The sequence below is a fragment of the Heterodontus francisci genome, chromosome 7 (genome assembly GCF_036365525.1).
Source record: "Heterodontus francisci isolate sHetFra1 chromosome 7, sHetFra1.hap1, whole genome shotgun sequence".
Lineage (NCBI taxonomy): Eukaryota > Metazoa > Chordata > Chondrichthyes > Heterodontiformes > Heterodontidae > Heterodontus > Heterodontus francisci.
The window spans coordinates 90,791,373-90,810,961 of NC_090377.1; positions in this window are offsets into that span (position 1 = coordinate 90,791,373).

Consider the following 19,589-nt stretch of genomic DNA (forward strand, 5'->3'; position numbering starts at 1 on the left):
CACAGCCTCTGACTGTTCACCCTTCCCCTTCAGAATGTCCTGCATCTGCTCTATGACATAGAAACATAGAAAATAGGAGCAGGAGTAGGCCATTCGGCCCTTCGTGCCTGCTCCGCCATTCACTATGATCATGGCTGATCATCCAACTCAGTAGCCTATTCCGGCTTTCGCCCCATACCCTTTGATCCCTTTAGACCCAAGAATTATATCTAACTCCTTCTTGAAAACAGATAATGTTTTGGCCTCAACTGCTTTCTGTGGTAGTGAATTCCACAGGCTCACCACTCTCTGGGTGAAGAAATTTCTCCTCATCTCAGTCCTGAAAGGTTTACCCCGTATCCTTAGACAATGACCCCTGGTTCTGGACTCCCCCACTATCGGGAACATCCTTCCTGCATCTACCCTGTCAAGTCCTGTTAGAATTTTATAGATTTCTGTGAGATTGCCCCTCACTGTTCTGAACTCCAGTGAATATAATCCTAACTGATTCAATCTCTCCTCATAGGTCAGTCCCACCATCCCAGGAATCAGTCTGGTAAACCTTCACTGCACTCCCTCTATAGCAAAAACATCCTTCCTTAGATAAGAAGACCAAAACTGCACACAATATTCCAGGTGTGGCCTCACAAGGCCCTGTATAATTGCAGCGAGACATCCCTGCTTCTGGACTCGAATCCTCTCGCTATGAAGGCCAACATACCATTTGCCTTTTTACCGCCTGTTGCACCTGCATGCTTACCTTCAGTGACTGGCGTATGAGAACATCCAGGTCTCGTTGCATATTCCCCTCTCTCAGCTTATAGCCGTTCAGATAATAATCTGCCTTCCTGTTTTTGCTACCAAAGTGGATAACCTCACATTTATCCACATTATACTGCATCTGCCATGCATTAGCCCACTCACTCAACTTGTCCAAAGCACCGTGGAGCCTCTCTGCATCCTCCTGACAATTCAGCCTCCCACCCAGTTTTGTGTCATCTGCAAATTTGGAGATATTACATTTAGTACCCTCATCTAAATCATTAATATATATTGTGAATAGCTGGGGTCCTAGCACCGAACCCTGCGGTACCCCACTAGTCACTGCCTGCCATTTGGAAAAGGACCCATTTATCCCTACTCTTTGTTTCCTGTCCGCCAACTAATTTTCTATCCATCGCAATACACTACCCCCAATCCCATGTGCTTTAATTTTACACGCTAATCTCTTATGTGGGACTTTGTTGAAAGCCTTCTGAAAGTCCAAATAAACCACATCCACTGGCTCCCCCTCATCAACTCCACTAGTTACCTCCTCGAAGAATTCTAGTAGATTTGTCAAGCATGATTTCCTTTTCGTAAATCCATGCTGACTCTGCCCGATTCTATCACTGTTCTCTAAGTGCTCTGCTATAAAATTTTTGATAATGGACTCTAGAATCTTCCCCACTATCGACGTCAGGCTGACTAGTCTATAATTCCCTGCTTTCTCTCTACCTCCCTTTTTAAATAGTGGGGTTACATTAGCTACCCTCCAATCTGCAGGAACTGTTCCAGAGTCTATAGAATCTTGGAAGATGACCACCAATGCATTTACTATTTCTTGACCCGAGCACCAGGGAGGCAACATACCATCCTGGAGTCACGTTTGCAGGAGAGAGAGAGAGAAAGGGAAGGAGAGTCAGAGGGGGGTGGGGTGGGGGGGGTGGTGGGGGGGGGGGTGGACAGAGAGAGGGGGACAGAGAGAGGCAGTGGCAGAGAGAGATAGGGAGGAGGGACAGAGAGAGAAGGATATAGAGAGAGGGGGCAGAGTGAGTGAGAGAGAGGGAGAAGGGACAGACAGAGAGGGGGCCAGAGAGAGAGAGAGGGGAGGGGGTGGGGAGAGAAAGAGAGGTGGAATAGGGAGAGTGGGGGAGAGAGAGATTGGGCAGAGTGAGCTAGACAGGGGATAGTCAGAGAGGGGGCAGAGAGAGAGAGAGGTGGGGGGGAGAGAGAGAGACAGTGTGGGGAACAGAGAGGGGGGACACAGGACAAGGACGACTCAGAAATGGGGGAACAATGCAGAGACGGGGGATACGGAGATAGAGACAGAGTGAGAGACAGGGAGAGAGAGACAGAATGATCAAGATTGCTAGAACAAGTGTGCGGGCAAATATTGACCACTTGTGCAAGCAAAAAAAGGCCTGGTATCTCACTAAAAAGTGTCCAACATAGTGATGAAAAAATGAGTCAATAAATTAATCTTCTCATTTAAAGCTTCTTCAAAAAAATGCACATTTGTTGTTCTAATTAATAGCAAGAAATTTTTAATGCCTTTATCTTTCTGAAATTGTCTCACTGGCCCCCTATGTAAGACAAAAATTGTAATGTGACCCCTCCATGGGAAAAGTTTGGACAGCCCTGCTCTACAACCTTCCCACAAGTTGATGGCCTATAAACAACACCAAGCATTGTAACTGCACCTTTTTTGTTCCTTAGCTCTAGCCAAAAGTATTCTGTCATTGACCCCTCTGGGACATCCTTTTTCTCCAGCATTGCAATGCTGTCTTTAATCAATACCGCCACCCCGCCCCCCTTTTTTCCTTTCCTGTCTTTTCTGAACACCTTGTATCCAGGAATATTTAACACCAAGTCCTGCACTTCTTTGAGCCAGGTCTCTGTTGTAGCCAAAACATTATATTTCCACATGGCAATCTTATTAACCATGCTCTGTGCATTCACATACATGCACAGAACCCTGATTTAGACTTTATTTCTTTCTCCCTTACTCTGACCCCACTTATTAAATTATTATTCCTCATTCTAGTACTATCTGTCTCTCCCAGTATTCTTTGCACCTTGGTATCCCTCTCCGATGTTATCTCTTGGTTCCCACACCCCTGCCAAGTTAGTTTAAACTCTTCCCAATAGCTCTCGCAAATGGCCCTGCAAGGAACTCAGTCCCAGCTCTATTTAGGTGCAACCCAACCAGCCTGTACAGCTCCCAATGTCCCAAGAATCGAAAGCCCACTCTCCTGCACCTTCTTTCTAGCCACGTATTCATCTGCTTTATCCTCCCATTTCTATACTCACTTGCGCGTGGTACTGGGAGTAATCCAGAGATTGTTACTTTTGAGGTCCTGCTTGCTAATTTCCTAATAGCTCCCTGAATTCTGATTGCAGGACCACATCGCTCTTTCTGCCTATGTCGTTCGTACCAATGTGGGCCATGACTGCTGGCTGTTCATCCTTCCGCCTCGTAGAAGTTCCTAGTGGAACTTAATTAAACTATTATTCTGTACAACTTGCATTCCTATATTTAGTTCTGTAATTTGAATTGCAGTGTATAGGGAAAATATTACAGACAATTATAATAATGTACAGAATGGAAACCCTCCTTCCCTGGGCTGACTTGTTGAGCTCCCGTTGTCGGGCTCTGTGGCAGTGGGGGCCAGAAGATCGCAGTGGCCCACCACAGAGCCCGATTGCCGGGCCTGATCTTCCTGGTGGTGGCAAGGCTCCATGGTGGCCTCCCACCCCATGTTACTCAGTGACGGGACCCAACTTTAAATATTTAAATAAAGGAAATGAATGCATTTAAATACAATCAATTATAATCTTACCGGCTTTCCAGGATCTTCCGTGCAACGGGCAGTACTCATCCGCCTTCACTTTCCCGTCCAGGGAAAGCTGGCGCTACCGAGGTGGGGAAGGGCGGGGACTGAGGATTTTTAGTGTAAGGGTGGGTGAGGGGAGGGAAATGGGGTCAACTCTGTATTTCTGGTGTCGGGGGCAGGGGAAGGGGTGAATTCTGCACTTTGTGCAGTTGAGGATGGGGAGGAAGTCAACTCGGTAATTTGTGTTTTGGTGGGGGGAGAGGGAAACTATGCAATGTAAGTGTTTTTGGTGGGGGGAAATAGCCCAACAGTTTATTTGTGGTGTAGTGAGGGGGTACAGGGTTCAACTCTGCACTTTTTGTGGCAGGTCTGGCAGCCCTTTAAAAATGGCACCAGTGCATGCGCAGAGGCAGCTGATGCCTTTCACGGAGTCCCTGAGGCCGCCCCTGCGTATTTAAATGAGCTGCCGCATGCTGGATCGCGGCAGTGTTGCAGTACCCGGCCCATGCATGTGGGCTGCCATTAAAACTAATAAAACACATTAAATTCAGCCCCCTACTTCATCTAACCCTATCAACATATCCGTCTATTCCTTTTCCCTCATGTGTTTATCTAGCTTCCCCTTAAATGCCTGTTATTTGCCACAACTACTCCTTGTGGGAGTGAGTTCCACAATCTAACCATTCTCTGGATAAAGGAGTTTCTCCTGAATTCCCTATTTGATTTATTAGACTATCTTGTATTTATGGCCCCTAGTTTAATAAATCAAAGTATATATTGATATAATAGCAGATCAGTAGAATCCAGAATGTCAGTGGGGTGAAAGAAATGTGTGAAAGTAATAAAGATTTGCAAACTTCAATTGTATCATTAACGTATTTGGAATTACATTTTTGCTTCTAGATTTATGAGCATGGCAGACTTGCTTCTTCAGTGGGGGATGGAGGATGGAAAAATGAAGTGGCATATTGTTTAGTTGCAGTTACGCTTATGTTCAGGTTAATATATTGAATGCTGAATCTACAAAATTAAAACCATTCATCATTTTCAGATAACGTGGGATCCAGCAGAAACATGGTGAATGATTTATTTTTTGCATAATAGGTCCACATTGAGTATTCCAGCAGATTTTGTGTGCAAATTAAGGTGTGCAGGAATGTCATTTCAAGGTAGAATATTAAACATCAAGGATACTGTTAGTTAATCATCAGAGACATTGAAATACTAGTTCATTGGTAGCTCTTCATGTTTGGTGAAAATTCCGAAGGTGGAAATATATATTGTTGATGGAATTTTACTGCATGATCAACCTGATGTTGCAAAATATAGTGTTTATCATTAGCAGTTTAAATAGAAGATCTAATTTGGATAGCTGGACTATGTGATGAAGTGCTAAGTGATTCCTGTATAAAGTGCTGACAGGCCTATAATCCATTCAGATTGTTGTTGTTCATTCTTCTGTGACATGTTTACATCAGTGGAATAGCAAATACTAAATCAACATTGTTTCAGTGGCACGTGTAGCCCTCTTGATGAAGGGAACAGGTGGTGTATTTCATTCCTGCTAATAGAAAACATTAGCAGGTGTGTGAATGCTTTAAATGGAAATTCCTTGTATTCCAGAATAGTTTGAAACCGAGCTACACGCAGTCATTTTAAAATACATAATGGTCTTTGTTACTGACTGTGGGAACGTTTTTGCCTAGGCTATTGAACTACTTCTGAGATATAGTCAATACTTCATTATAAGTAATGGCAGATTTTATTTTTCAAAACAAATCATTGTAGTAAAAATAACAAAAACATTTATAATATCTGAACAAAATCAATGTAATCAACAGTTTTTATTGTGGATTAACAGTTACTTTGTTCATGTGACTTTTAATAATTTAGTTGGATTTCAGTGTTTAAGAAATTTAGTTGTAACTGGATTGCTCCACCTTTTGATAGTTTCCTAGTTAACCCATCATGAATTAGGTATCTTAGTTGAGCACTGCACTTATGACGAGATAAGCCATGGATTCAAATCTAGATAGGGCAATGGCGCAGTGGTTGTTTTAAAAGCAGATATACTGTACATCATGTATAAGCTTTATATTATGGAGAAGATGTTTAGCCAAGTATACTCTTGATTGTATGTTGCCAAAAATTGAACCTACTGTTGTCACCAAAGGTAAGAAGATGAGTATGCTCAGTAAGTCTTAGTTTGCTCCACAGAGCTCTTCATCTTTCTGAGGTGGCTATTGAAAATGTGGCTTATAGCTGTATATCTCCTACATTAACTTAAGGCCAAAATTACAGTATTTGCAGCAGAGACTACAACAATTTTCAGTTATATATTCTTTGCTATAGAAGACCATCCCTAGGCACTTCAGGGGCATAAGTAAAATATATCAAGCCAAAGAAAGGGAGATTATAAGGGGGTGACCAAAAGTTTAGTCAGAGCTGAGTTTTAAGGAGCACTTTAAAGGAGGAGAAGGAAGCAGAGGGCTTTAAGGAGGGAATTCAAGAGAATAGGACCTAGGCAGCTGAATGCAAGGCTACCATTGGTGGGGTGAAGGGAGGGGGAAAGGCTAGAGTTAGAGAATTTGGGGGAGGGGATTTGTAGAAGTTAAATAGAAGGATGACAGTTTTAAATTTGAGGTGTTGGAACTAGGCGGGAAGAGCCGGTTTGATGGGCTAGCACAACTTAAGATAGGCCACAGGCAGCCAATATTTGGTTGAGCTGAGGCTTGGAAGATGAAGGGTAGGAGGCTGGCCAGGAGAGAATTGGAGCAATCAAGTTTGATGACAAAGGCATGATTCAGGATTTCAGATGAGCTGAAGTAAGGTCAAGGCAGGTGATGTCACAGAGGTAAAGATAGGCATTCTTTGAGATGGAGAGGCTATGATGTTAGAGGGTTAGCTTGGGATTGAACAGGTAGCTGAGGTTCTGAGCAGTCTGCTTCCATCTGAAAAAATGTATTGTGAGGATGCAGATGGTGGTGTGGGTGCAGAAGATGATGGCTTCAGTCCTCCCCAGGGTTTAGCTGGAGGAACTTATGGTGCATTCAAAACTGGATGTTGGACAGTGCAGAGGTAATGAAGGGGTCAAAAGAGGTAGTGGAGAGGCAGATGTGGAGTTGTATGTAAATTGAGATAATGTCACCATGGTACAGATTGTAGTTGACGAAAAGGAAGGGGCCAAAGATGGATCTGGAGGTGAAGGTGCAGGGGTGGCATGAGAGACGATTATTAGTGATCCTTTTGCTATAATTGGATAAGTGAGAGTGGAATCAAGCAAGGTCAATCTCATGGAGTTGAGAAAGGTGTTGGTGGAGCATTACATGATAAATTATTATGAAGACTTCAGAAAAGTTAAAAAGGGTAAGGAGGGATAATGCACCATGAGCACAGTCACTGAGTATGTTGTTCCTATCTTTGGTTAAGGCTGTTTTGATGCTGTGGAAGGGAAGGAAACCTGACTGGATGGATTCACGCAGACTACTTTTTGTTCTCCATTATACCATATGAGAAGCAATATATGATGGAGCCTTGTGATTTCCAAGAAGGTAAGAAAGAAGGCAGTCTTTCACAACAACACTTGCATTTCTATAGTCTTCCTCTTTTAAAAGAACATCTGAGTACTTCACAAGGTGAAAAGATGAATGTTGAACAGGAAATAAAGGAGTTTGAGAGGGAGAGGTGCACAGTCTAAAACAGATTTTTTTAAGATAATGAGGGAGCCAGGCAAAGTGAGTTCGAGGAAAACAGCATTATATCTAAAAAAGATAGGCCTCAAGTTGGTATGGAGATGGCTGAAACAGTAATCTGGTTCAGACAATTGGTCATGTGTTTGAAGATTTTTAAAAATTCATTTCATGGGATGTGGGCATCGCTGGCCAGGGCAGCATTTATTGCCCATCCTGAATTGCCCATGAGAAGGTGCTGGTGAGCTGCCTTCTTGAACCGCTGCAGTCCATGTGGGGTATTAGAAAGGGATTTCCAGGAATTTGACCCAGTGACAGTGAAGGAATGGCGATATAGTTCCAAGTCAGGATGGTGTGTGGCTTGGAGGGGAACTTGCAGCTGGTGGTGTTCCCACGTATCTGCTACACTTGTCCTTCAAGATGGTAAAGGTTGCGGGTTTGGAAGGTGCTGTCTGAGTACTCTTGGTGCATTGCTGCAGTGCATCTTGTATACATTGCTGCCACTGTGCGTCGGTGGTAGAGAGGGTGAATGTTTGTGGACGGGGTACCAATCAAGGGGGCTGCTTTGTCCTGGATGGTGTTCAGCTTCTTGAGTGTTGTTGGAGCTGCACTCATCCAGGCAAGTGGAGAGTATTCCATCACACTCCTGACTTGTGCCTTGTAGATGGTCGACAGGCTTTGGGGAGCCAGGAGGTGAGTTACTCGCTGCAGGATTCCTAGCCTGTGACTTGCTCTTGTAGCCACAGTATTTATATGGCTACTCCAGTTCAGTTTCTGGTCAATGATAACCCTCAGGATGTTGATAGTGGGGGATTCAATGATCATAATGCCATTGAATATCAAGGGGAGATGGTTAGATTCTCTCTTGTTGGAGATGGTCATTGCCTGGCACTTGTGTGGCGCAAATGTTACTTGCCACTTATCAGCCCGAGCCTGGATATTATCCAAGTCTTGCTGCATTTCTACACGGATTGCTTCAGTATCTGCAGAGTCACAATGCTGAACATTGTGCAATCATCAGCGAACATCCCCACTTCTAACCTTATGATTGAAGGAAGGTCATTGATGAAGCAGCTGAAGATGGTTGGGCCTAGGACACTACCCTGAGGAATTCCTGCAGTGATGTCCTGGAGCTCAGATGATCGACCTCCAACAACCACAACCATTATCTTTTGTGCTAGGTACAATTCCAACCACTGATGAGTTTTCCCAGATTCCCATTGACTCCAGTTTTGCTAGGGCTCCTTGATACCATACTTGGTCAAATGCTGCCTTGATGTCAAGGGCAGGCACTCTCACCTCGCCTCTGGAGTTCATCTCGTTTGTCCATGTTTGAACCAGGGCTGTAATAAGGTTAGGAGCTGAGTGGCCCTGGCGGAACCCAAATTGAGCGTCACTGAGCACATTATTGCTAAGCAAGTGCCGCTTGATAGCACTGTCAATGACACCGTCCATCACTTTACTGATGATGAAGAGCAGACTGACAGGGCAGTAATTGGCTGGGTTGGATTTGTCCTGCTTTTTGTGTACAGCACATCTTCTTCTTCTTCTTTGGCCTCCTTGTCTTGAGAGACAATGGGTAAGATACCAGTGACGAGCTCGCTGTACAATGCGTCCTTGGGGATCCTGCCATCTTCCATGCGGCTCACATGGCCAAGCCATCTCAAGCGCTGCTGGCTCAGTAGGGTGTATATGCTGGGGATGTTGGCCGCCTCGAGGACTTCTGCGTTGGAGATACGGTCCTGCCGCCTGATGCCAAGGATTCTCCAGAGGCAGCGAAGATGGAATGAGTTGAGACGTCGCTCTTGGCTGACATACGTTGTCCAGGCCTCGCTGCCATAGAGCAAGGTACTGAGGACACAGGCTTGATACACTTAGACTTTTGCATTCCGTGTCAGTGGACCATTTTCCCACACTCTCTTGGCCAGTCTGGACATAGCATGCGCTTGTACGGACATACCTGGGCAATTTTCCACATTGCCGGGTAGATGCCAGTGTTGTAGCTGTCCTGGAACAGCTTGGCTAATGGTGCGGCAAGTTCTGGAGCACAGGTCTTCAGTACAATTGCCGGAATGTTGTCAGGGCCCGTAGCCTTTGCAGTATCCAGTGCCTTCAGCCATTTCTTGATATCACGTGGAGTGAAACGGATTGGCTGAAGACTGGCATCTGTGGTGCTGGGGTCTTCAGGAGCAGGCCGAGATTGATCATCCACTCAGCATTTCTAGCTACAGTTTGTTGCAAATGTTTCATCCTTATCTTTTGCACTGATGTGATGGGCTCCCCCCTCCTCCTCCTCCGGTTAGTTGTTTAATTGTCCACCACCATTCACGATTGGATGTGGCAGGACTGCAGAGCTTAGATCTGGTCCATTGGTTGTGGGATCGCTGAGCTCTATCTATCACTGCTTACACTGTTTGGCATGCAAGTAGTCCTGGGTTGTAGCTTCACCAGGTTGACACCTCATTTTGAAGTATGCCTGGTGTTGCACCTGGCAAGCCCTCCTGCACTCTTCATTGAACCAGGGTTGATCCCCTGGCTTGATGGTAATGGTAAAGTGGGGGATATGCTGGGCCATAAGGTTACAGATTGTGGTTGAGTGCAATTCTGATGCTGCTGATGGTCCACAGCGCCTCATGGATGCCCAGCTTTGCATTGCTAGATCTGTTTAAATCTCTCCCATTTAGCACGGTGGTAGTGCCACACAACACGACGGAGCGTATCCTCAATGTGAAGACGGGACTTTGTCTCCACAAGGACTGTGCGGTGGTCACTCCTACCAATACTGTCATGGACAGATGCATCTGTGGCAGGCTATTGGTGAGGACAAAGTAAAGTATGTTTTCCCCTCTTGTTGTTTCCCTCACCACCTGCCGCAGACCCAGTCTAGCAGCTATGTCCTTTAGGGCTTGGTCAGTTGTGCGACCAAGCCACTCTTGGTGATGGACATTGAAATCCCCCACCCAGAGTACATTCTGCACCCTTGCCACCCTCAGTGCTTCCTCCAAGTGGTGTTCAACATGGAGGAGTACTGAGTCATCAGCTGAGTGGCGGGCAGTAGGTAGTAATCAGCAGGAGGTTTCTTTGCCCATATTTTATCTGATACATGAGACTTCATGGGGTCCGGAGCCGATGTTGAGGACTCCCAGGGCAACTCCCTCCCGACTGTATCCCACCAGGCCGGTGGGACAGGACATACCTAGGGATGGTGATGGTCGTGTCTGGAACATTGTCTGTAAGATATGATTCATTGAGTATGACTGTCAGGTTGTTGCTTGACTAGTCTGTGGGACAGCTCTCCCAACTTTGGTACAAGCCCCCAGATGTTAGTAAGGAGGACTTTGCAGGGTCGACAGGGCTGGGTTTGTTGTTGTCGTTACCGGTGCCTAGGTCGATGTTGGGTGAACCGTCCGGTGTCATTCCTTATTGACTTTTCAGCAGTTCGGTACAACCGAGTGGCTTGCTAGGCCATTTCAGAGGGCATTTTAAGAGTCAACCACATTGTTGTGGGTCTGGAGTCACATGTAGGCCAGACTAGGGAAGGACAGCAGATTTGCTTCCCTAAAAGACATTATGAACCAGATGGGTTTTTGCGACAATTGGCAATGGTTTCATGGCCATCGTTAGACTAGCTTTTTAATTCCTGATTTTTTTTTTGTTAATTGAATTCAAATTTCACCTTCTGCCATGGTGGGATTCAAACCCATGTTCCCAGAGGAATACCCTGGGTCTCTGGGTTACTAGTTCAGTGACAATACCACTATGCCACCGCCTACCCTATTTCCCAGGCCGTAAAGGGATTTGCAAAACTAGGACAAGGATCTGAAAGTTGATTTTGCTGAGGCATATGAATCAGGCCAACATATGACATGATATATTTGGAAAGCTTTCAGGGAAAGGACTTAATCTGCAGAGTACTGGATTGTGTGGAATTTGTAATGTGGAGAGGCTGGTCAGGAGAGCCTTAAAGACATTGATAAATTTCAGCAATAGACAGGGTGTAGCAGGGGATAAATATATGTTTTTTAAGTGGTGATGGTGGCAATGGATTAGATATAGATCAGAAAGCTTTGTTCAAAGTTGAAGAGACCATTGCAATTTATTCACCACAGAACTCGCATTGAGTTAGGAGGCAAGCAGGTGATGGAGTCTGTGCCAGAGGCACATGAACACTATTGAGAACCAAACCAAGTGGCTTCAGCTTGAGATTAACCTGTAGGAGTTTTGACTTAGCCAGAACTTAACATCCAATAAGTATAGTACAGCAACAACCCGGCTGTCAGTGGCTTGGAAGAAAGATTATAACTGAATCTGATTGGCATACCTGTAGCTGACACTATGGGTAGAATTTTATGCTCTCCCCCATGATGGATTTGGAGGCAAGGAGATCTGTAGTATAAGGGTCTGAAAGGGTTAGTGCTTGGGACAGTGTAACACCTCCCATTGTGATGATGTCAGAGATCACATGATAGAGACTTGAGAAGGAGAAACAGCATCATGTCAACAGTGAGTTAGATCTACTTAAGAGAAAGTGTAAATAGTTCCTGAAATATAATAAATTAATTATTGTTTAAAACCATACAAAGACTCAGTGATTTCTACAAGCTAGAAGAATCAAACCTATCCACTTATAGCAACAATATACAACATGGTGCCACTGGTGAACAATGGAAAAATTTGAAGAAAACTACTTACCTGCAAAAGTAGCGCCAGAAGATTACAGAACTCTGGAAGATGCAATGAAGAGCTCCAGAGCGGCTCCATCGATGAAGGAAGCCACAGGGAGTCGGCATCAAGAGGCATTCCCCCTCTGAGGGAAATTCCGGTCCAGCGATCGCAGGCTTCGAGTCTGATAACCAAGCAATGGTTGGGGATCTGGTGAGCAATCCTTGGAAAGGGCACAAAGTTGATTTTTAAAGTATTGCCAAAGCCGAATCCTTAGGATGAATCTAAAGTCAGTTGCCATTACACGAGAGGACTGCAAGGCTGAAATGCATGGGAAGGCTTCCATTACGGGATTGAAAGTTTTTAAAAAAGTAAGATACCTAAAAGCTCAGGAAAACTATGGAGCCTCAATTTAAGCTACTCAAGAGATTTGAAAGCATGGAAGGAATGAATCAAGTTCAAAATTGGTCACTGCAGAGAAAAAAATTTCTGAGATTCTGAATTGCTTCTCAATTAAACAGCAAGTCAGAAGCAGAGCAAGTAAATACATTACTGTACTCCATAGGAGCAATAGCAGATGATATTGCTAGACAAGGCATTAATGAAACATCTGAAAATTTTGATGAAGTTTTAAAAGCCTTCAGCAAGTACTTTAACCTGAGGAGCAATAAGATTTTAGAGAGGGCCCGATTTAACAGAAGAATCCAGAAACCAGGTGAATCAGTAGATGCTTTTATTAATGACCTTTACAGGCTAGTTGAAGGATGCTAATATGGAGAGCTAAAATCTGTATTGATAAGAGACTGAATTGTACTGGATATTGCTGATGATTCCTTATCAGATTTATTGCAGTCTAAAGAAGATCTAACCCTAGAAAAAGCAATATAGCTGGTGAGACAAACAGAGGTCTGTAAGCAGAACAGAGCAATCCTCAGAGGTGAAGAAAAACCTTGGATCAGGAAACCTCCAATGACCATACAGCTCGTGAAGCCCAGGACTGTAAAAGAAGTACCAGAAAAGAAGGTGCAATTCCTTATTAAACTCTGCCAGCACTGTGGCACCAAAAAGATTCACAGGCACAAACAGTGTCCTACAAACAAAGCAGTATGCTTTCAATGCAAGAAAGTTGGCCATTTTGGGAAGATGTGCTGAAGTTTAAAAAGTTCCAAGGAAGAAGTCTTTACACATCGAGCTATTAATGAAGTGGAACAATCTCCTTTGGAAAAGAAATCAGAAGACTTCCTTGGTGAGATCAATGATCCTAATCATGCATTCTGGACTGCAGGTATTTGTCAATGGACATATCACCAATTTTAAACTGGACGCTGGAGTTAATGTGATGGTTTTATCAGACAATTAACCATGATTATCAACACATTGCCTACAACCAACAGATGCTCAGTTACACAGTCCATGAGGGATTGAACTCAAAGTCAAGAGAAAGCTAGAGGCAGCACTCCAATAAGAGGGAAAGCAGATATTAGAAACACTGTTTGTCTTACAAAATCAAGAATTTTCTCTTAAGTGGAACAGCTTGTGTAGACTTTCATCTTATCAAGAAGGTGGAAGAAATTAAGTGGCAAGTATCTGGGAGTCACTTCCAAAAACACTTTCCGAAATTATTTACTGGTCTAGGAAGACTTAAGACCAAATATAGTATTACATTGAGAAAAGATGCTAAACTTGTGTGTACTTTTTAATGCCTTGAAAGATATCACACCCGCTAATGAAGCAAGTCCAACTTCAGCTAGAAGAGATGACCAGGATGGGAGTCATTTCTCCTGTCACCAAGCCAACAGAATGGTGCTCGTGAATGGTACCAGTTCCTAAACTGAACTGTACTCTTGGCATTTGTGTAGACTTAACTCAACTTAAAGCTGTCGCAAGAGAAATCAATCCAATGTCTTCAGTGGCTGAAGGTTTGGCAAAATTATCCAAAAGTATCAGGTTCACAATGCTGAACATGCATTTTGGCAAGTCTCATTGGACGAGGTCAAGATTACTGATGACCTTCATCATTCCGTTCAGAAGGTTTTGTGTTAATCATTTACCATTCAGTATAACATCTGCACCTGAAATATTCCAAAGATCTATGTCAAGCATTCTACAAGGCCTTAATGGAGTAATATGCCATATGGATGACATCTTAGCCCATGGTGAATCTGTCGAAGAACATGACCTGACGGTTACAGTGGTTCTGAATTGCCTACAAGAAGGAGACCTGACACATAATGAAAAGTGTGAATTCTCAAACGTTTATTCATTTTCTAGGGCACATTGTTAGTAGCAAGGGCAAAATGGCAGACCTGCAAAAGAGGAGAGCCATTAGTGAATTCCCAATTCCTACTTCTGCCCAAGATCTTCAACAATTCCTTGGAATGGGCACCAACTGCAAGTTACTGAACCCTTGAGATAACTCTTAAAGAAAGCTCAAGCATGGTGTTGGAATGCACATCAGGTGATCAAGGAAATGCTCATTTCACCAGATATCTTAGTGCATTATAACCCCTCACTACCGACCACAATTGCAGCAGACGCCTCGTCTACAGGGTTGGGGGCAGTCCTTTTTCAAGAACAGCAGATGGATGTCACAGGCCAGTTTATTTTGCATCTTGAGTATTGTCTGTGACTGAGACAAGGTACGCTGTCGTAGAGAAAGAAGCTCTCGCAGTCACGTGGGCTTGCAAAAAGTTCTCAGATTATGGGCGGCGCAGTGGTTAGCACCGCAGCCTCACAGCTCCAGCGACCTGGGTTCAATTCTGGGTATTGCCTGTGTGGAGTTTGCAAGTTCTCCCTGTGTCTGCGTGGGTTTTCTCCAGGTGCTCCGGTTTCCTCCCACAGCCAAACGACTTGCAGGTTGGTAGGTAAATTGGCCATTATAAATTGTCCCTAGTATAGGTAGGTGGTAGGGAAATATAGGGACAGGTGGGGATGTGGTAGGAATATGGGATTAGTGTAGGATTAGTATAAATGGGTGGTTGATGGTCGGCACAGACTCGGTGGGCCGAAGGGCCTGTTTCAGTGCTGTATCTCTAAACTAAAACTAAATTATATCATTGGCTTCAAGGTTGTCAGACCAAAAACCCCTAGTTTCCTTACTTGATGAAAAGGAACTCACTAGAATGCCTCTGAGAATCCGGCAATTCCATTTGAGGCTAACGAGATACATGTTTGAAATGGTATATATACAGAACAAACTGCAAACGTCTGCAGATGTATTATCTAGAGCTACTGTTTACCATCCTACACAACGAGATGTTAACTTCATTCATGAAATTGAGTCATATTCACAGCTAACAGCATCACAATAGCTAGCAAGTTCAAAAAAGCTCCAACAAATTTGTCATGCTCAGATGCAAGATGAGGAATGCATCCAAATATACCAATATTGCACACAAGGTTGGCCACAGCAATGTCCGAGTGGTACGGTGATGAAAATCTACTTTGAGTACAGAAGGCACTTTACTATTTTTTTTTGAATGATTTGCTGGTATTTGACGAGAGGCTGGTGATCCCGGTCTCACTCAGGACTGATATATTGGAGAAAATACATCAGCGCTCTATGGGTCTCATGAAATGCAGAGCACGGGCTCAGTTGTCCGTCCTGGTGGCTGGGAATATGGAAAGATATAGAAGTAATGATTTCAAATTGCCAGGTAGGCACAGTGCATAGACCAGACCAGAGGGAACCCCTTATATCAACCCAATTTCCAACAGACTGTGGGAATGTCTGGGGATGGATCTATTTATGTTTAATGGGAAATCCTACCTTATTGTTATTGATTACTTCTCAACATGGATTGAGGTCAAACGTTTGCACACAATGACAACTGGGACAGTCATTTGAGTGTTACAAGAGATCTTTGCAACACATGGCATTCCTGACTAGATTGTATCAGATAATGTTCCTCAATTTGCAATCGACTACTTCACGCACTTTGCAGAACAATGTGGATTTGTACATCTTACAAGTTCCGCTAGATATTCATAATCTAATGGAGAAGCTGAAAGAGGAGTCAGAAATATCAAAGCACTGTTAAAGAAGAATAAATATTTTCAAACAGTACTCCTAAACTACAGATCTACTCCATTGCTATGTGGACTAGCACCATCAGAGCTGGTGATCGGGACGAAACTTAAAACACAACTTCCAATCCTACCTAAACAGTTACTTCCAGGGGTAGAAGTCCAGGATTATCAGAGAGTTCAAGACAGAGAAATGTCTTGCTGGAAACAATGAGATTCTAATTATAATAGGAGATATCATACTAGAAACCTACCCAAGTTGATGGAAGGAGACAAGGTATGGGTATGAGACCAAGGTAGAGAAGGAGTAATCGTCCAGAAAGACGGAAATCAACTGAGATCTTATTTAGTACATACTTCAGACGGTATTATAAGAAGAAATCTTATATCTATTCGTCAAAGACGTCAATCATTCATATATTTGGATGAACCTGATACTGATCCTGAAAATCTGAAAACACCAGATACTACAAACCTTAATGAAGACCATCCATGTCAAGAAACAAGAATTCGGAGAAAGACTACCAATCTTCCGAGTCTGACAAGAACACGATCAGAGAGAGTCGTGAAGCCTCCTGACTGACTGAATCTGCAATGTCAGAGACTTGGGAGATGAGATATTATGTAAAGTAAAAATGAATGCATATAGAAAAAAGCATATATGGACAAAGACTTGGTGGGAGATGTAGTGGAAGGGTCTGAAAGGGTTAATGTTTGGGACAGTGTGAGTAACACCTCCCACTGTGATGATGTCAGAGATCACATGTGGTAGAGACTCAAGAAAGAGAAACCGCATCATGTCAGCAGTGAGTTAGACCTGCTTAAGAGAAAGTGTAAATAGTTCCTGAAATATAATAAATAAGTTATTGTTTAAAACCATACAAAGACTCAGTGATCTCTACAAGCTAGAGGAATCAAACCTATCCCCTAGTAGCAACAATATAAAACAAAATTGGTGGGATGGTGGTGGGAGGGGACTCTGCAACCATCCCACCTCCAACTAAATCTAGCCCGGGGCAGGAAGGCCTGTGAATGGCCTTCCCACACCACCACCAATTAAGGATCTTAACTGGGTAACTAATCCCTAATGTAAGGTCTCTTCCCGCCACTGCCGCAATTACCCTGTCGCTGCACAGGAAGCATGGCACAAAAAATCTTGCTGGCTGCTTCCCGGTTCCGGAGGTAGTGGGAGGGTGGGTGGGAGTCCCTTGTTCAAAGGCACTTAGTGCCTGAATGAGGAATCCAGTACTGGGAAGGGTGGCAGCCTTCTGAGGGTCACCTCTCTACCCTTGTTGCTGACGCCCCTACCCCGCGACCCCCACCACACTAGATCCCTCCCACGCTGACCTATCTTAAGCCTGGTTCCAGCGCCGCACCTTGGTGTCTGGTCGCTGCAGCTACAGCAGGAGCCACTGCCTCCATGGTGGCGCTGCATCTGCCGGACTTTTGCCGTCAGCTCTGCAATTCTGGGACTTCCGACAACAGGTCCTAAATCCTATGGAAGGCCCTCCACTGTCTAGTTAAATGCTCGATTGGCAATAAATTTGGCGAGCCTTCCGTTCAAGACCCGACACAGGGACCTTGATGTAGGTTTCCCCTAACGTCGAGAGCCCCACTGCCAGCATAAAATTCCACCCTACGATTGTGAATTAACTTGCAAGAGTAGTATGTAACTGATGAATAGGAGATCACAGCATGAATAGAAATGGATCTGCAAGAGAATACTGAAGAAGAATGGAGTGGTCAACAGTCTCAAAGGCAGTGGAGAGTTTGAGGAAGACAGCAAATCATGGTGATAATCACACAGGACACCGTACATGGGCCCTGACAATACTCCAGCAATAGTACTGAAGACATTTGCTCCAGAACGTGCCAAGCTGTTCCAGGACAGCTACAACACTGGCATCTATCCAGCAATGTGGAAAATTGCCCGGGTATGTCCTGTACACAAAAAGCAGAACAAGTCCAACCCGGCTAATTACCACCCCATCAGTCTACTCTCAATCATCAGTAACGTGATAGAAGATGTCATCAACAGTGCTATCAAGCGGCTGATGCTTAGCAATAACCTACTCAGTGACGCTCAGTTTGGGTTCCGCCATGGCCACTCAGCTCCTGACCTCATTACAGTGTTGGTTCAAACATGGACAAAAGAGCTGAACTCAAGGGGTGAGGTGAGAGTGACAGCCCCTGACATCAAGGCAGCATTTGACCGAGTATGGCATCAAGGAACCCTAGCAAAACTGGAGTCAATGGGAATCTGGGGAAAACCCTCCGCTGGCTGGAGTCATACCTAGCACAAAGGAAGATGGTTGTGGTTGTTACAGGTCAATCATCTGAGCTCCAGGATATCACTGCAGGAGTTCCTCAGGGTACTGTCCACGGCCCAGCCATCTTCAGCTGTTTCATCAATGACCTTCCTTCAATCATAAGATCAGAAGTGGGGATGTTCGCTGATGATTGCTCAATGTTCAGCACCATTCGTGACTCCTCAGATACTGAAGCAGTCCGTGTAGAAATACAGCAAGACCTGGACAATATCCAGGCTTGGGCTGATAAGTGGCAAAGAAGCATTTGTTCCCCAAAAGTACCAGGCCATGACCATCTCCAGGGAGAGCGAATCTAACCATCTTCCCTTGACATTCAATAGCGTTACCATCGCTGAATCCCCCACTATCAACATCCTAGGGGCTACCATTGACCAGAAACTGAACTGGAGTAGCCATATAAATACTGTGGCTACAAGAGCAGGTCAGAAGCTAGGAATCCTGCGGCGAGTAACTCACCTCCTGACTTCCCAAAGCCTGTCCACCATCTACAAGGCACGTCAGGAGTGTGATGGAATACTCTCCACTTGCCTGGATGGGTGCAGCTCCAACAACACTCAAGAAGTTTGACAACATCCAGGATAAAGCAGCCCGCTTGATTGGCATCCCATCTATAAACATTCACACCCTCCACCACCGACGCACAGTGGCAGCAATGAGTACCATCTACAAGATGCACTGCAGAAATGCACCAAGGGTCCTTAGACAGCACCTTCCAAACCTGCGACCTCTACCAACTAGAAGGACAAGGGCAGCAGATGCATGGGAACACCACCACCTGCAAGTTCCCCTCAAAGTCACACACCATCATGACTTGGAACTATATCGCTGTTCCTTCACTGTCACTGGGCCAAAATCCTGGAACTCCCTTCCTAACAGCACTGTGGGTGTACCTACCTCACATGGATTGCAGTGGTTCAAGAAGGCAGCTCACCACCACCTTCTCAAGGGCAATTAAGGATGGGTAATAAATGCTGGCCTAGCCAGCGACGCCCACATCCCATGAATGAAAAAAAATGACTGTGATCAGGGTCATATTGGTACATTGAAGATAAGAGAGAACAGAGCCCTGCAGGTCTGTCTAGTTAATGCCTAAACAATTAGAGGATGAGCAGTTAATTGCAGGACTAAGTGATTTCAGAGGAACCTCGCTAACCATGAACAGAACTCTGATGTAAGGTCATAGAATCATAGGAAGATTAAGGCAGAGAAAGAGGCCACTTGGCCCATCGTGTCTGTGCCAGACGAAAAATGATCCACCAATTCTAATCCCACCTTCCAGTATTTGGTCTGTAGCCCTGAAGATTACG